Source organism: Helianthus annuus, chromosome 9 (assembly GCF_002127325.2).
Source record: "Helianthus annuus cultivar XRQ/B chromosome 9, HanXRQr2.0-SUNRISE, whole genome shotgun sequence".
NCBI classification, from domain to species: Eukaryota; Viridiplantae; Streptophyta; class Magnoliopsida; order Asterales; family Asteraceae; genus Helianthus; species Helianthus annuus.
The window spans coordinates 96,436,331-96,453,185 of NC_035441.2; the positions used below are offsets into that span (position 1 = coordinate 96,436,331).

A 16,855-nucleotide genomic window follows, 5' to 3' on the forward strand; every position below is an offset into this window, starting at 1 on the left:
TGAGGGGGAGTCTGTGTTGGAAAACAAATGTGTTTTAATCATTTTTACAAGTGGTTCATCATGAATATAGTTAAGTTTGAGGAAGAGTCTGAATACCAGAATTTGAAATAGTTTAAATGTGTGTATTGAGTTTGTGCAGATAACCTGAGCGGGACGAGAGCCAGGTTACAATCTTGGAACAGCATCAAAGAGTGTTTGGACATGAAAAGCCAGGTTGATCGATCCTGAGAAGCTTGTGTTAAAAGAGCCAGGTTCCGATACCTGAAGACTCGGTGGACAAAGGTTGAGCCAGGAAACGATTTTGAACCTGTGAAAGCCAGATTACGATCCTGAAACTGATGATGCTGATGAACTTAAGGAATGCCAGCTCATTGTTAAGGGGAGTCTGTTGATGCTGATAGAAAGAGTGAAGCCCAAAGACTGATTAAGACTGAAGTTGCAAAGACTCGACACAGTAAGTGATGCGTGTGTAGTGTAATATAATTTAGATATATAATTAAGCCCTTTTTACACCTTTAGCCAAGTTTTAAATTTATAAAACACGATATTCACTAACACTAAACACACATATGGGCAAGTGCACCCATCGTGGACGTAGTATAGTGTTGGTAAGATACCGAGGTCGTCCAAGGATACAAGAGCTTTTAATACCGGTTTATCCTCGACGTCTAATCAAATCAAAAAGTGAGAAAAATGTTTTTTAAACTAAGAAAATAAAAACTAACTAAATGCTGAAAAATAAAATAAAATAAAAACAGATAGACAAGATGAATCACTTGGATCCGACTCGTGTATTAGTATAACCTTTGATTATTTTCGCACTTTTGCACTTGTTTAAGAGATTATCTTAGTTATTGTAGTAGGCCCCTCTTTTGAAGGCGACGTTACCCTCAACCCAGTAGTTTGAGTCAGCAAGGATACAATCCTAAAGGGTTGGATTATTGGAAGATAATGAATTAAGTTATTAATGCAAATTATGGTAGGCCTCGCTTTTGGCGGTGACGTTACCCTCGGCTAAGTAGTCTGAGTCAGCAGGGATACAGTCCTAAATAGCCGGGTTATAGTATTAATAGTAGTTAACTTATGAGGGGGTCAAAGAGTTTGGATCCCCGCCATCCAATACCTATGGGCATTGAAGGAGATCCTACTAAATTTGACCCAGGTCCCAAGCAGGACCTCTAAATGCTGAACAAGGGCAAGACCCTTACCAAACCGTTCCCTTAACCCCCGACCAGGTAGCCAACATACCTCCATATAGACCGTGGAGATATGAATGGTGAAAATCTTTTATTTAATATAGACAGTAAAATAATGCCAAGACACCACGGACAAACGATAAGGAAAGATCACCTTCAACATAAGCAACTAGTTATTAAAGTCATTAATACAAAACCAAATAAAAAGTGCAAAAGATTAAAAATAAAAAGTATTATACTAAACACTTGTCTTCACCAAGTGATGTAAGAGACTTAGGCAAACATGGCCTTGATTGTCAAGAACTCTTACGATCAATCTTGGATCCCGAGACGACTCACACACTCTACGATGGACAATGGATGATGGTGGTGGATGATGGTGTTATGGTGGTGGTGGGTGGTGGATGAGGTGTGAGAGAGGTGGTGTGCCAAGGGATGAGATGGAATGAAACCAAGCACCCCTACTTATAGGCTGAATAGAAGGCTGGGCACGGCCCCGTGTCCGCTGGACACGCCCCCGTGCCCGTCTGACACTCTCTCTCCTCATTAATTGTAATTTGCAATTACAATTAATGCGCCTGCTGTACTTTCACCACGCCCCCGTGCTCACTGGACACGGCCCCGTAGTGGGCAATGGAAGCTTCTACCAGTTTGTCTTTTATGCTGCTTCTTGGGCACGGCCCCGTGCTGGCTGAGCACGGGGCGTGTTCAGGCTTCTGTTTTCTCTTCTTTGCTTTGGAGGATGCCGTTGAGGGTCCGGGCAGTCTTCTTTTATTCCTTTCCTTGTATTTATGCTAGAATTAGTTGTCTTTTTGCTTCTTTTGTGAATTTGAGCTCATTTCATCCTGAAAATACAAAAGGAAGACAAAAACACTCTTTTTCCAACATTAGTACTTAAAAAGGGTTAGTTTTATGCCTTAATTGATGTGATTTATATGTTACATTTTACACACATCAAATACCCCCACACTTGAATTTTTGCTTGTCCTCAAGCAAAACTCTTTAAAATGTGGCTTACACTCCCAAATGGAATAGGTAGAAGAGAAAGTTTTTGGCTTGTCATAGAGTGTCGGGAATTCAAGATCTTTTTAGGTTTTATTTTTATTTATTCACAATTCTATTCGTTATGATTTATTGAGAATGTCTCATAGGATAAATTATTTATTTGGGCATAACATGCCTTTTTTAAAATTCTATTTATATACAAGTTCACATACCTCACGGGATAAATCACTCAACACTCGGCCGTAGGTGTATTTTTAGTGAATCACTCGAGAGCGGCATGGAACTCACACCTTCCATAGGCTTGCCAAGCAATCAATCCTCCTCCTTTTTAACTTTTTACCTTTGTAAATATCAAGAGGACTTTTTGGGTAAAGGGTTAGGCTTGGGCTAAAGGTGGGTGGTTGGGTTAGTGGTTAGTAAAAGGGCGAAAAGCGTAAAAAGCGTCGGTTTTCGAAAAAATTTTTAGTGACTTTTTATTTTGAAGTATTCCTCCAAACAAGCTTTTGTTTGTATAGCTTTGTTTGTTTTTAACTTCATCATCATATATATATATATATATATATATATATTTTAGTCACATAAAAGAACGAGCTTGCGAAAAACCGAGCTTTGTTACTAAAATAAGGGGTGAAAAATAAAAAAGGTTTTTGGTGGGTAAAAAGGGTTTTTTTTTTTTTTTTTAGGGTAATGAAATGAAAGGTTTAGGCTCAAAGGGGTTAACTAGGGGGATTTTGGGTAGGTGGTAAAAAAAATTGAAAAATAATGGTGTAGAAAGAAAAATGGTTAGTCCTAATGCCTCCATCATTTACTTACTTGGGTTTAAGTTGGTAAGGACCGGGAATGAATCGTCGTGGCAAGTTCTAGAGTTGTAAGAACCAAGCGGCTATTCACACAAGAAACGAAAAATGAGCATTTAGTCTGTAAATTTGTATGCTCAATAAAGGCTCAAAACTCACTTTTGTGGGAATGGGTTTTTAATGTGATCAAGTATATATAATTAAATTTTAACTAGACTTGTTATGCCGTTTCGTAATTTTCTTATGTTGGTTCTTGTATCACGACGTTTTCGGTTGTAAATTTTATAAAAATATAACCTTATTGATCTTGTGATTCCTAACTTAAACTTTAGACAAGTAAAAATGAAAGGATTTTTGAAAAAAAATTGGGTGTTTAGCGGTTCCAATAGAGTTTTGTGGAAGGCTTGTTGTTAGGACTTGCAAAATTTCAAAGTGTTAGCTTTCCCCTCACACTTAAATTACACATTGTCCTCAATGTGTCCCAAAAATAAATTTTTAGGTTTATTGGATGTGTGGTGTGGTGTTAAAAAGCAAAGATTTATGTTACTGGCAGCCTGGACACGGCCCCGTGGTGACCGGGCACGGCCCCGTGGTCAGGTGCCAGTAACAGAAATTAAAGAAATGAGACAGAAGCCTGGACACGGGGGCGTGTCCGTTGAACACGGCCCGTGTCCAGTTACCTGAACTGGGCGTTTTTCTGCAGGTGGTTCAGCACGGGGCCGTGTTGGTTGGGCACGGCCCGTGTTGAGCCTTCTGTGATGGAGATTTGTGTCGGGTTGCTCTGTTCTTTGTGCATGGGGCCATTTTTCTCGTTCCCTTTTTCATCCATTACCACCATGAGTGTGTTTTATTCCTGCAAATTAAAACTAAAAGATTAAACTAAACTAAGGATAGTTCCGCGGAATGCCTCCGTGGCGCGCCACGTTTATAAGGGTCCTTGGCTAGACCCGATGCGAGGTTATATGTTTTCTAAGTGGGATGCTTGGCGTCCCATGTTACACCGTCGGAGAGCAGCATCCAAGCTCGAATCAATAACCTTCATGTAGTTGACCGAGTCGTCGTCCTCTATTCTTTTCCCGACTCCGAATTTTACTTGATCATCCCCATATCTCAAAGTGAGTGTTTCGTCATTCATATCTACCACCGCTTGGGCGGTGGCAAGAAAGGGTCTTCCTAGTATGAGGGGAACCTCGGTGTCTTCTTCCATATCTAGTATGACAAAGTCGGCTGGATAGACGAATCTGCTTACCTTTACCAAAACGTTTTCGATGACACCCTGTGGAAATTTGACGGAGCGATCAGCGAGTTGTATGCTCATTTTTGTGGGACTCGTGGTTCCCAAGCCGAGTCTTTTAAACATAGATGAGGGCATGAGGTTAATGATAGCCCCAAGGTCGGCTAGAGCATTACGAACGGGGGATTCCCCTATTGAACAGGGAATCGTGAAGCTTCCGGGATCGATTTTCTTTTGGGGAAGTTTATTGAGTACGAGTGCAGAGCATTCTTCGCCTAAATTGACTAACTGCAAATTTTCAATTTTCTTTTTATGCGTAAGGAAGTCCCTCATGAATTTAGAGTATTTGGGCATTTGTGTTAGGACCTCGATAACAGGAATATTGACATGCAATTGTTTTAACAGACTTTCGAACTTTGCGAATTGCTCATTGGTCTTTTGACGAATTAACCTACCGGGGTATGGAACTCGAGGAGCCTTGGTAGGCTCTGGTGACAGAGGGGAGTTCTTCTCCTGCAGAGGTGTGGGTACTGTTTCTTCTGTTGGCGGTGGCGCTTCTACAGGCCCTACGGTGCGGTTTCGTAGCGTGATGAGGTGAACTTGCGCTTTTGGGTTTGTTTCGGTATTACTAGGTAATGCGCCTTGCGGTCTCTCGGCAAAATTTTGAGCTATTTGATTTAATTGTTTTTCTATGTTTTGAATGCTAGCTTGTTGATTTCTAAAAATTGATTCTAATTGTAGAAATCTTTCCGAGTTTTTCTTTTCAGTGTCGGAGATGAGGCGAGATATAGTATCTTCGAGCCTTTTTCGTCCACTTTGTTGTTGAGTGAAATTTTGTGACTCATTTCTTGGTTGTTGAAAGTTTGTTCGTTGGGTTTGTTGGTTACTACTATTGCCGGGTTCCCTCCGACCAAGGTTTGGGTGGTTTCGCCATCCTTGGTTGTAAGTTCCCGTTGGGGGACCCGACGGCCTAGGTCTATTATCAATGTAGTTTACCATTTCTTGTTGATCGTCCGTTTCTTTCATACAACTCCAATTTTCATGTGACCCACCACACCCTTCACAAGCCATAACCGAGACTGTTTTTGTCATTTCCAATTTTTTTATCTTTGAAGAAAGGGCCTCGATTTGGGCTTGTAAAGAAGTGCTTTCATCAACCTTATGGGCGCCCAGGGCAATAGATTTATTCCCCCGGGGGGTGTGCCATTGAAAATTGGTTTGAGCAATTTCCTCAATTTGATTATATATTTCGTGTGGGCGTCGATTACCTAAAAGTGTCCCGGAGCTAGAATCAAGTGTCTGCCTTGTGTGTGGCAACAATCCATTATAGAAAGTGGATACTTGTTGCCATATCGCAAGGCCGTGATGCGGACACTTGCGTAATAACTCCTTGAACCTTTCCCAAGTTTCATATAAGGATTCCCCGTCCTCTTGTGAATATGTATTAATTTCAGTCATTAATTTAGCAGTTTTAGCGGGAGGGAAATACTTATATAGAAATTTTTGGGCTAGTTCATCCCAGGTGTTTACCGATCCAGCTGGGAGGGCGTTGAGCCAAGCTTTCGCTCGGTCTTTTAGTGAGAAAGGAAACATACGGAGGCGGATGGCGTCATTTGATGCTCCGTTGATCCGAAAGGTATCACATATTTCTAAGAAATTGGTGATATGTAGATGGGGATCCTCGTCCGCAAGCCCGTGGAAGGTTGCGGAGTTTTGGAGCATTTGTATCAAATGCGGCCGAAGTTCGAAGTTATTAGCTTCGACATTCGGAGCATTGATAGCGGCGCCTAGGTTACCTACGGTAGGTCGTAGATAATCCATAAGGGTACGTTGGTCCGCCACTGGAGGTGGATCACCCGAAACCTTCTCTTGGTTTTTAGCTTTTAACCTTTTTCTGAGAAAACGTTCGGGTTCTTCTAGTGGTTCTTTTATGTCCTTATTGGAACTGGAGCTCATACACTACGTAAGGTTGACGTCGGGTTCCAAGTCCTGCAATAAAAACAGAAAAGAATGCTGGTCAGAAGGTTCACCACGGCCCCGTGTTCAGCGAACACGGCCCGTAGTCGGAGTTTCAGTTATTATTTTCCAGACCCCAGTTACTGGAAGTTGGACACGGCCCCGTGTTGCACCGACACGGCCCCGTGGTCAGCCTTCTGTAACTTGGAAAACTAAAAACTGCCAGTAACAACGCTGGGCACGGCCCGTGTCCGACCAGGCACGGCCCGTGCTGAGCTCTGCAGAAGCTGAAAAACTAAGAAAAATCCTAAAAATTAAAAAGAAAAATAAAAATATGATTAGGCCGTTGATTCCTAACTTTCTTAAAATCCTTGTGTCCCCGGCAACGGCGCCAAAAACTTGATGCGTGTGTAGTGTAATATAATTTAGATATATAATTAAGCCCTTTTTACACCTTTAGCCAAGTTTTAAATTTATAAAACACGATATTCACTAACACTAAACACACATATGGGCAAGTGCACCCATCGTGGACGTAGTATAGTGTTGGTAAGATACCGAGGTCGTCCAAGGACACAAGAGCTTTTAATACCGGTTTATCCTCAACGTCTAATCAAATCAAAAAGTGAGAAAAATGTTTTTTAAACTAAGAAAATAAAAACTAACTAAATGCTGAAAAATAAAATAAAATAAAAATAGATAGACAAGATGAATCACTTGGATCCGACTCGTGTATTAGTATAACCTTTGATTATTTTCGCACTTTTGCACTTGTTTAAGAGATTATCTTAGTTATTGTAGTAGGCCCCTCTTTTGAAGGCGACGTTACCCTCAACCCAGTAGTTTGAGTCAGCAAGGATACAATCCTAAAGGGTTGGATTATTGGAAGATAATGAATTAAGTTATTAATGCAAATTATGGTAGGCCCCGCTTTTGGCGGTGACGTTACCCTCGGCTAAGTAGTCTGAGTCAGCAGGGATACAGTCCTAAATAGCCGGGTTATAGTATTAATAGTAGTTAACTTATGAGGGGGTCAAAGAGTTTGGATCCCCGCCATCCAATACCTATGGGCATTGAAGGAGATCCTACTAAATTTGACCCAGGTCCCAAGCAGGACCTCTAAACGCTGAACAAGGGCAAGACCCTTACCAAACCGTTCCCTTAACCCCCGACCAGGTAGCCAACATACCTCCATATAGACCGTGGAGATATGAATGATGAAAATCTTTTATTTTATATAGACAGTAAAATAATGCCAAGACACCACGGACAAACGATAAGGAAAGATCACCTTCAACATAAGCAACTAGTTATTAAAGTCATTAATACAAAACCAAATAAAAAGTGCAAAAGATTAAAAATAAAAAGTATTATACTAAACACTTGTCTTCACCAAGTGATGTAAGAGACTTAGGCAAACATGGCCTTGATTGTCAAGAACTCTTACGATCAATCTTGGATCCCGAGACGACTCACACACTCTACGATGGACAATAGATGATGGTGGTGGATGATTGTGTTATGGTGGTGGTGGGTGGTGGATGAGGTGTGAGAGAGGTGGTGTGCCAAGGATGAGATGGAATGAAACCAAGCACCCCTATTTATAGGCTGAACAGAAGGCTGGGCACGGCCCCGTGTCCGCTGGACACGCCCCCGTGCCCGTCTGACACTCTCTCTCCTAATTAATTGTAATTCGCAATTACAATTAATGCACATGCTGTACTTTTACCACGCCCCCGTGCTCACTGGACACGGCCCCGTGGTGGGCAATGGAAGCTTCTACCAATTTGTCTTTTATGCTGCTTCTTGGGCACGGCCCCGTGCTGGCTGAGCACGGGGCGTGTTCAGGCTTCTGTTTTCTCTTCTTTGCTTTGGAGGATGCCGTTGAGGGTCCGGGCAGTCTTCTTTTATTCCTTTCCTTGTATTTATGCTAGAATTAGTTGTCTTTTTGCTTCTTTTGTGAATTTGAGCTCATTTCATCCTGAAAATACAAAAGGAAGACAAAAACACTCTTTTTCCAACATTAGTACTTAAAAAGGGTTAGTTTTATGTCTTAATTGATGTGATTTATATGTTGCATTTTACACACATCAGTAAGACTCGTCAACATCTGAGGGGGAGTCTGTTAGTGCATGCATCAGTCGACTTCGTCTTGTATCGAGTCTTGTACTAGATAGATTAGATCAGGGTACGTAGATCGAGAAAATAGCAAGTTTAGGGTGTATATGATGTGATTCCGCTTGAAAGTGGAAAGTGCACTTTCAAGCGAAATCAGAAATATGTTATTTCGCTTGAGTGTCAAATGAGGAGATTTCGCTTGAAGCTTGATTCCGCTTGAGCATGTTCAAGCGGAATCAGAACACTCTATATAGGGACATTAGGTCTTCGAGCGAAATTATTTGTAACAGTTGCTGAAAATCATACCGAGGTGCTGCCGGTTTGATTCTTGATTGTAATCATTGTTAGATCAATCTACAAGGTGTTTAAAGTGAATTGCAAGTTGTATCTAAGTCTGTTTCTTGTTTTCCGCACCTGAAATAGATCAAAACTTCTCTGAACGACTCATTCGGGTCACATACACGATCCCACATTATGGCACTATTTTACTAAATTCACATCTAGGGTTTGTTCCTAGATTCATACACATATCAATTTTGCTATAATATTCATCATTCACACTATAATTTCATTCATGCATGATTATCAAAATTTCAAAACATCACCAAAGTATAGATTTCGACATACCTTACGATCCCCTTGACTTGGTGATCGTTTATATATATTCAGATTCGAATTTGGCCTTCAATTGTTCCTTCAATTTGAAGATTTGTTTGAGCTAGGGTTTATACCCTGTCTTTCCTGCTCCTGGTCGATCGAACACACACACACACACATGTGTGTATGTTTTGATTTTTCATATTGTATTTAACTAAAACATTTCCTAAGTTGCCCACTTTTAGTCCCTCGTGTTTTATTTTGTTTCTAGAGAGGCTATAATTCATTATTTCTCACTTAATCACATATTACTAACTAGGTTAATTATTCCTAGTTAACTTAGTGAGTTCGGGAAGTCATAACCCATTTTATTTTAGGTCTCGTTAACTCGGGCCTTCTATATACTTTTTTTTTCCAAAGTATTTATCCTCCTTTTAATTAACATCCAGTTTATTTATTTAAATCCTAATATTTACCGGGTTAATTTTTACCACTAACGGTATTTTACCCATCTTTACTATTAACGTGGTTTGATTACTAAACCCGTTTTTGGGGGGTTACAATTTAAGGCAAACACATCTCTATTATACACTACGACCTTTGTATCCTCCACTTAGTCGTTTGTTTGCAATGTTAGATTGGGTTACAAAATCCTTATTGCCAAACTTTTATGATACAAATGCAAGACACCCCCACATTTAAGTGTTATAGGATATCATCCAGATGTGGTAATGAAAACCATTTCTACATACCCTTATAGGGTTGTTTCTAAATAGATCCTCCCCCACATTTTTTGCCAATTGATCAACATTTATGTAACTTCACTTATGACGACACTTATACACATATGATTGAGCAAGATCAACCTCATTGTATCAGTGAATTCAACTCATATTGCATTAGCTTACATAAGCTTCCGAGCTGACCAAAGCAACACATGCCCTTGTCATAAGTTTGACACCAACTTAGAATAATTCTAATTTAACATCTAGAATAAGCCTAGACAATGAGTTCTCCTCCTTAGTTTTTCGAACAAACTCTTCAAAAGTTACATGTCTTTTCCTTATAATGATTGAAAAATTCTCCCTTAATTTTGTTTGTACACAAATTCTTTTTGTGTTCATACACATTTGAATGTTTAGAGTTAATTAGTCTCTGTCAAGACCCATAATTAACCAAGTACTAGTCTAGCATGCTTTAGACTACAATAATTTAGCATGTGAACAGAAGATGCATCATTCTGATTCTTCACAGCCCTAAGGATATCATAATATCACTTTGCGACATTCATCCCTTGTTAAGACAAAATGATGAGACTTATTCATAATCCTAAAACATCAATATTTAGGAAGGTCTCAAGTAATTATTGTATATAGCATATAGCTAAATTTCATCATTCATTTAAGGAACATAACTTGTTTACCTTTGATCTCCAACAATCTACCATTGACTCATAAGTACTTAGACATAAGTCTTAATCCAACTCACTTGGTGAACACATTCATCACCAACAAGATGAACTTTTCTCGTCTACAATCACTATTATGTGTGAGGTAGAGTCAATGATGTGTGTAAAATGCAACATATAAATTACATCAAATGAGGCATAAAACTAACCCTTTTTAAGTACTAATGTTGGAAAAAGTGTGCTTTTGTCTTCCTTTTGTATTTTCAGGGTTAAAAGAGCTTAAACGAACAAAAGAAGCAAAAATGCAGCCAAATCCAACATAAATACAAAGAAAAGGAAGAAACGTGGCATGCCCGTCTCCTCGACAGCATCTCCCAAAGCAAAAACAAGAAGAAAGCTGAGCATGGGGTTGTGCCCAGCTGAGCATGGGGCTGTGCCCAGCTCAACACGGGGCGTGTCCAGCTCAACACGGGACGTGCCCAGCGAACACGGGGTCATGGTCAGCCTTGGCACAAAAGACAAACCTGTAGAAGCTTCTATTGCCCACCACGGGGCCGTGCTCAGCGGACACGGGGCCGTGCTCAGCGGACACGGGGCCGTGCTCAGCTAACTGCAGGTGCATTTATTGCAATTACAATTAATGAAGAGAGAGACGGTTGGACACGGGGCCGTGCCCAGGCTTCTGTTCAGCCTATAAATAGGAGTGTTTGGAGCTCTTGCAACTCATCCCTTGGCACACCACCTTTCTCACACTTCACCCACCACCCACCACCATAACACCATCATCCACCACCATCATCCATTGTCCATCATAGAGTGTGCGAGTCGTCTCGGGATCCAAGATTGATCGTAAGAGTTCTTGACAATCAAAGGCCATGTTTGCCTAAGTCTCTTACATCACTTGGTGAAGACAAATGTTTAGTGTAATACTTTTTATTTTTAATCTTTTGCACTTTTTAATTGGTTTTGTATTAATGACTTTAATTACTAGTTTCTTATGTTGAAGGTGATTCTTCCTTATCGTTTGTCTGTGGTGTCTTGGCATTATTTTACTGTCTATATAAAATAAAAGATTTTCACCATTCATATCTCCACGGTCTATATGGAAGTATGTTGGCTACCTGTTCGGGGGTTAAGGGAACGGTTTGGTAAGAGTCTTGCCATTGTTCAGTGTATAGATCCTGCAAAGGACCTGGGTCAAATTTAGTAGGACCTCCTTCAATACCCAAAGGTATTGGATGGCGGGGGTCCAAACTCTTTGATCCCCTCATAAGTTAAAATACTATTAAAACTTTAACCCAGCTACTTAGGACTGTATCCCTGCTGACTCAGACTACTTAGCTGAGGGTAACGTCGCCTTCAAAAGAGGGGCCTACCACATTATGCATTAATAACTTAATTAATTATCTTTCAATAATCCAACCCTTTAGGATTGTATCATTGCTGACTCAAACTACTGGGTTGAGGGTAACGTCGCCTTCAAAAGAGGGGCCTATTACAATAACTAAGATAATCTCTTAAACAAGTGCAAAAGTGCGAAAATAATCAAAAGTTACACTACACACGAGTCGGATCCAAGTGATTCATCTTGTCTATCTGTTTTTACTTTTATTTTATTTTTCAGCATTTTAGTTAGTTTTATTTTCTTAGTTTAAAACCTTTTGATAACATTTTGATTTGGTTAGACGTTGAGGAGAAACCGGTACTAAAAGCTCTTGTGTCCTTGGACGACTTCGGTATCTTACCAACACTATACTACGTCCACGATGGGTGCACTTGCCCATATGTGTGTTTAATGTTAGTAAATATCGTGTTTTATAAATTTAAAACTTGGCTAAAAAGTGTAAAAAGGGCTTAAAATATATACCTAAAACATATTACACCTAACGCACATCAAGTTTTTGGCGCCGTTGCCGGGGATACAAGGATTTTAAGAAAGCTTAAAATCGACGGCCTAATCTGTTTTCAAAACTTTTGTCAAACGCGCGCACATTTTTCTGCATTTTAGTTTAGTTTGCATTTACAGTAGCCTGAACATGGGGCCGTGTTCACTGAACACGGGGCCGTGCTGCATATTTTCATTAAACACCCAGATACAGAGTCTGAACACGGGGTCGTGCTCACTGAACACGCCCCCGTGCTCAACGAGACCAGTAACTTTTATTAAAACGCCCAGATACAGACCCTGAACACGGGGCCATGTCCACCGAACACGGGGCCGTGTCCAGCCTCTGTTTCCGTCTTTATTTTTTGTTTTCTGGTCCCGAGACTCAGTTGTGGTCTGTTGAGTGATCCCTATGGATCAATACTCAGGAGGCTACAACTACACCTATGTGGAGGATGATTATATGAGAGACTATTGCACTAATTATGGAAACCCGCACTCGGTACAATATTGTAACTTATTTCAACCATCCAATTCATACAACTATTATGAGGAGCCCAGGTACGAGCCATCGACTTCATACACATCCTATGAAGACCAAAGGTATGAACCTTCTCCCTCATACTCATATTTTGATGAACCAAGGTATGAACCTTCATACTCATACTTTGAGGAGTCAAGATATGAACCACCACCTTCATACACTTATTATGAGGAACCATGGCGTGAACAACCCACCTCTTATGAGTACTATGAAGAACAAAATTACGACCCTTATCCATCATATAGTTACAATGAAGAACAATGGTATGAACCATCTACTTCATATGAGTACTATGAGGAACCAAGGATCGAACAACCGGATTCGAGCTTTGAGGATCCCGGATCCTTACTCTATCACTGATATAGCCGATAGGATAATAGAAAAACATAAAACTATCGAAAGATACATAAAAGAATCTCGCGCAAGGGAAGAGGAGTCCCGCGCAAAAGAAGAATTAAATAAAGAAATGATAGTTGAAGAGTTAAAAATGGAAGAACAAATAAGTGAAAAACCGACACATGAGTTAAACAACGAAAAAGGTGAGGACGATAGCGTTAAAATTCAAAGAGAGTCTAATTTTGAAGAAATTACTCTCTTATCACCTTCTTTTGAGAATCATTGTTTAGTACCCACTCATGCTAAGTTTTTAAAAGAGTTAAACACTAACACAAGAATCGAAGAAATGGTAAGTGTTAAGTTAACTAATGATCAAACGTCGCTAATAAAAGAAGACCCTTTTGAAATTAACATTACACCGGTTCCATGTTTCTTTCAAAATTCCTTTATTAGTAATATCACCATTGATAAAGATCTTTGTGTTAACATAATGCCTAACTACATTTTCGAAAAATTAAGTATTAGTGATTTTTCTCCACTTCAAATACCCATTTTTCTATCCGATCGGAAAGTAATAAAATCAATCGGTGTAGTTGAGGATGTTTTTGTTAAAACAAATCAAATGGTAATCCCAACCGACTTTGTCATCCTCGATGACGCTCCTCTAGTGTTGGGACGACCTTTTGTAAAAACTCATGAAGCTTTGAAAAACCGGAAGTATAATAATCTATCTATTCAATTAGGGGCATTTAAAAAAAGTGTCGATCTTGAGCGATCAATGAAATATCCAATCGGCAATGACGACCCCCTAATTGAAGATGATCCAGAACCTCCCGATAAGGAGGGTCTAGCCAAGGACCCTTATAAACGTGGCGCACCATGGAGGCATTCCGCGAAACTATCCTTAGTTTTAGTTTAGATTAACTTTTATGCTTTCTAGTTTAGTTTTAATTTTCAGGAATAAAACACACTCGGGATGGTGAAGGATACTAAGGGAAGCTTGAACCTACACCCGATGCACAAAAACAGAGCCTCTCGATAATTTTTCTTCATTACAGCAAGTTCGGCACGAGGTCGTGCTCACCCAACACGCCCCGTGCCCGAGGTTCTGCAGAAAATGCCCAATTCAGGTAACTGGACACGGGGCCGTACTCACTGAACACGCCCCCGTGCCCAGCCTTCTGTTTACTTTTGGTACTGGCAGTCTGGACACGGGGACGTGCTCAGCCAACACCACCCCGTGTTCAGCTACCCAGTAACATAAAATCTTGTTTTTAACCCACTTTTACACATTTTAATCAACCGAAAAACTTATTTTTTTGGGACACATTGAGGACAATGTGTAATTCAAGTGGGGGGGGGGGGATGCTAAAACCTTGAATCTTGCAAGTCCTAATTACCAGCCTTACACAAAACTCTATTGGAACCGCTAATCACGCCAAATTTTTTCAAAAACTTTCCATTTTTTTTCACTTGTCTTGGTGTAATTTGGGAATTTCAAGTTCTAGAAAGGTTATATTTTTACAAATTTACAACCGATAGCGTCATGATAAAAAGAACTAACATAAGGAAATTATGAAACGGCATAACAAATCTAGGTAAAATTTGATTATATATACTTGATCACATTATAAACCCATTCCCAAAATAAGTGAGTTTTGAGCCTTTATTGAGCATACAAATACACATCTTTAGATTAAAATCTCATTTTTCGTTTCTTGTGCGAATAGCCGCTTGGTTTCTTACGACTCTAGAACTTGCCATGACGATACATTCCCGGTCCTTACCAACTTAAACCCAAGTAAGTAAATGATGGAGGCATTAGGACTAACCCTTTTTATTTCTACACCATTATTTTTTTTTTTACCACCTACCCAAAACCCCCCTAGTTAACCCCTTTGATCCTAAATCTTTTCATTTCTTAACCCAAAACAAACACCCTTTTGCCCACCAAAACCCTTTTTCATTTTAAACCCTTTATTTTAGTAACAAAGCTCGGTTTTCTTGTGACTTCTTTTATCAATAAAAAAAAGAGAAAAAATGAAGTTAGAAATAAACAAACAAAGCTCATCAAAAGAATGCTTGTTTGAATAAATGCTTCATCAAAATAAAATGTCACAAAAACAAAATGTTTTACGAAAACCGACGCTTTTTACGCCTTTCTCCCTTTTCTACTAACCACTAACCCAACCACCTACCTTTAACCCAAGCCTAACCCTTCACCCAAAAGTCCTCTTGATATTTACAAAGGTATATAGTTAAAAAGGAGGAGGATTGATTGCTTGGCAAGCATATGGTAGGAGTAAGTTCCATGCCGGTCTCGAGTGTTTCACAAAAATACATCTTTGGCCGAGTGTTGAGTGATCTCCCGTGAGGTATGTGAACTTGTATATAAATGGAATTTTAAAGAGGCATGTTATGCCCAAATAAGTAATTTCTCCTATAAAACATTCTAAATAAATCATAACGAATAGGATTGTAAATAGTATAAAAATAAAACCCAATAAAGATCTTGGATTCCCGACACTCAAGACAAGCCCAAAATCTTCTCTTCTACCCATTCCATTTGAGAGTGTAAGCCACATATTAAAGAGTTTTGCTTGAGGACAAGCAAAGATTCAAGTGTGGGGGTATTTGATGTGTGTAAAATGCAACATATAAATTACATCAAATGAGGCATAAAACTAACCCTTTTAAGTACTAATGTTAAAAAAAGTGTGCTTTTGTCTTCCTTTTGGGTTTTCAGGGTTAAAAGAGCTTAAACGAACAAAAGAAGCAAAAATGCAGCCAAATCCAACATAAATACAAAGAAAAGGAAGAAACGTGGCATGCCCGACTCCTCGACAGCATCTCCCAAAGCAAAAACAAGAAGAAAGCTGAGCATGGGGCTGTGCTCAGCTGAGCATGGGGCTGTGCCTAACTCAACACGGGGCATGTCCAGCTCAACACGGGGCGTGCCCAGTGAACACGGGGTCATGGTCAGCCTTGGTACAAAAGACAAACATGTAGAAGCTTCTATTGCCCACCACAGGGCCGTGCTCAGCAGACACGGGGCCGTGCTCAGCTAACTGCAGGCGCATTTATTGCAATTACAATTAATGAAGAGAGAGACAGTTGGACACGGGGTCGTGCCCAGGCTTCTGTTCAGCCTATAAATAGGAGTGTTTGGAGCTCTTGCAACTCATCCCTTGGCACACCACCTCTCTCACACTTCACCCACCACCCACCACCATAACACCATCATCCACCACCATCATCCATTGTCCATCATAGAGTGTGTGAGTCGTCTCGGGATCCAAGATTGATCGTAAGAGTTCTTGACAATCAAAGGCCATGTTTGCCTAAGTCTCTTACATCACTTGGTGAAGACAAATGTTTAGTGTAATACTTTTTATTTTTAATCTTTTGCACTTTTTAATTGGTTTTGTATTAATGACTTTAATTACTAGTTTCTTATGTTGAAGGTGATTCTTCCTTATCGTTTGTCCGTGGTGTCTTGGCATTATTTTACTGTCTATATAAAATAAAAGATTTTCACCATTCATATCTCCACGGTCTATATGGAGGTATGTTGGCTACCTGGTCGAGGGTTAAGGGAACGGTTTGGTAAGAGTCTTGCCATTGTTTAGTGTATAGATCCTGCAAAGGACCTGGGTCAAATTTAGTAGAACCTCCTTCAATACGCAAAGGTATTGGATGGCGGGGGTCCAAACTCTTTGATCCCCTCATAAGTTAAACTAGTATTAAAACTTTAACCCAGCTACTTAGGACTGTATCCC

General features: G+C 40.0%; 1 non-coding gene across 1 annotated transcript; it reads left to right on the top strand.

Moving 5' to 3' along the window:
- The first annotated feature begins 5,589 nt into the window (after nt 1–5,589).
- Nucleotides 5,590–5,696, top strand: LOC118482368. Its single transcript, XR_004868409.1, has one exon. It is a non-coding gene; the product is annotated as a small nucleolar RNA R71 (small nucleolar RNA).
- Nucleotides 5,697–16,855: the final 11,159 nt, after the last annotated feature.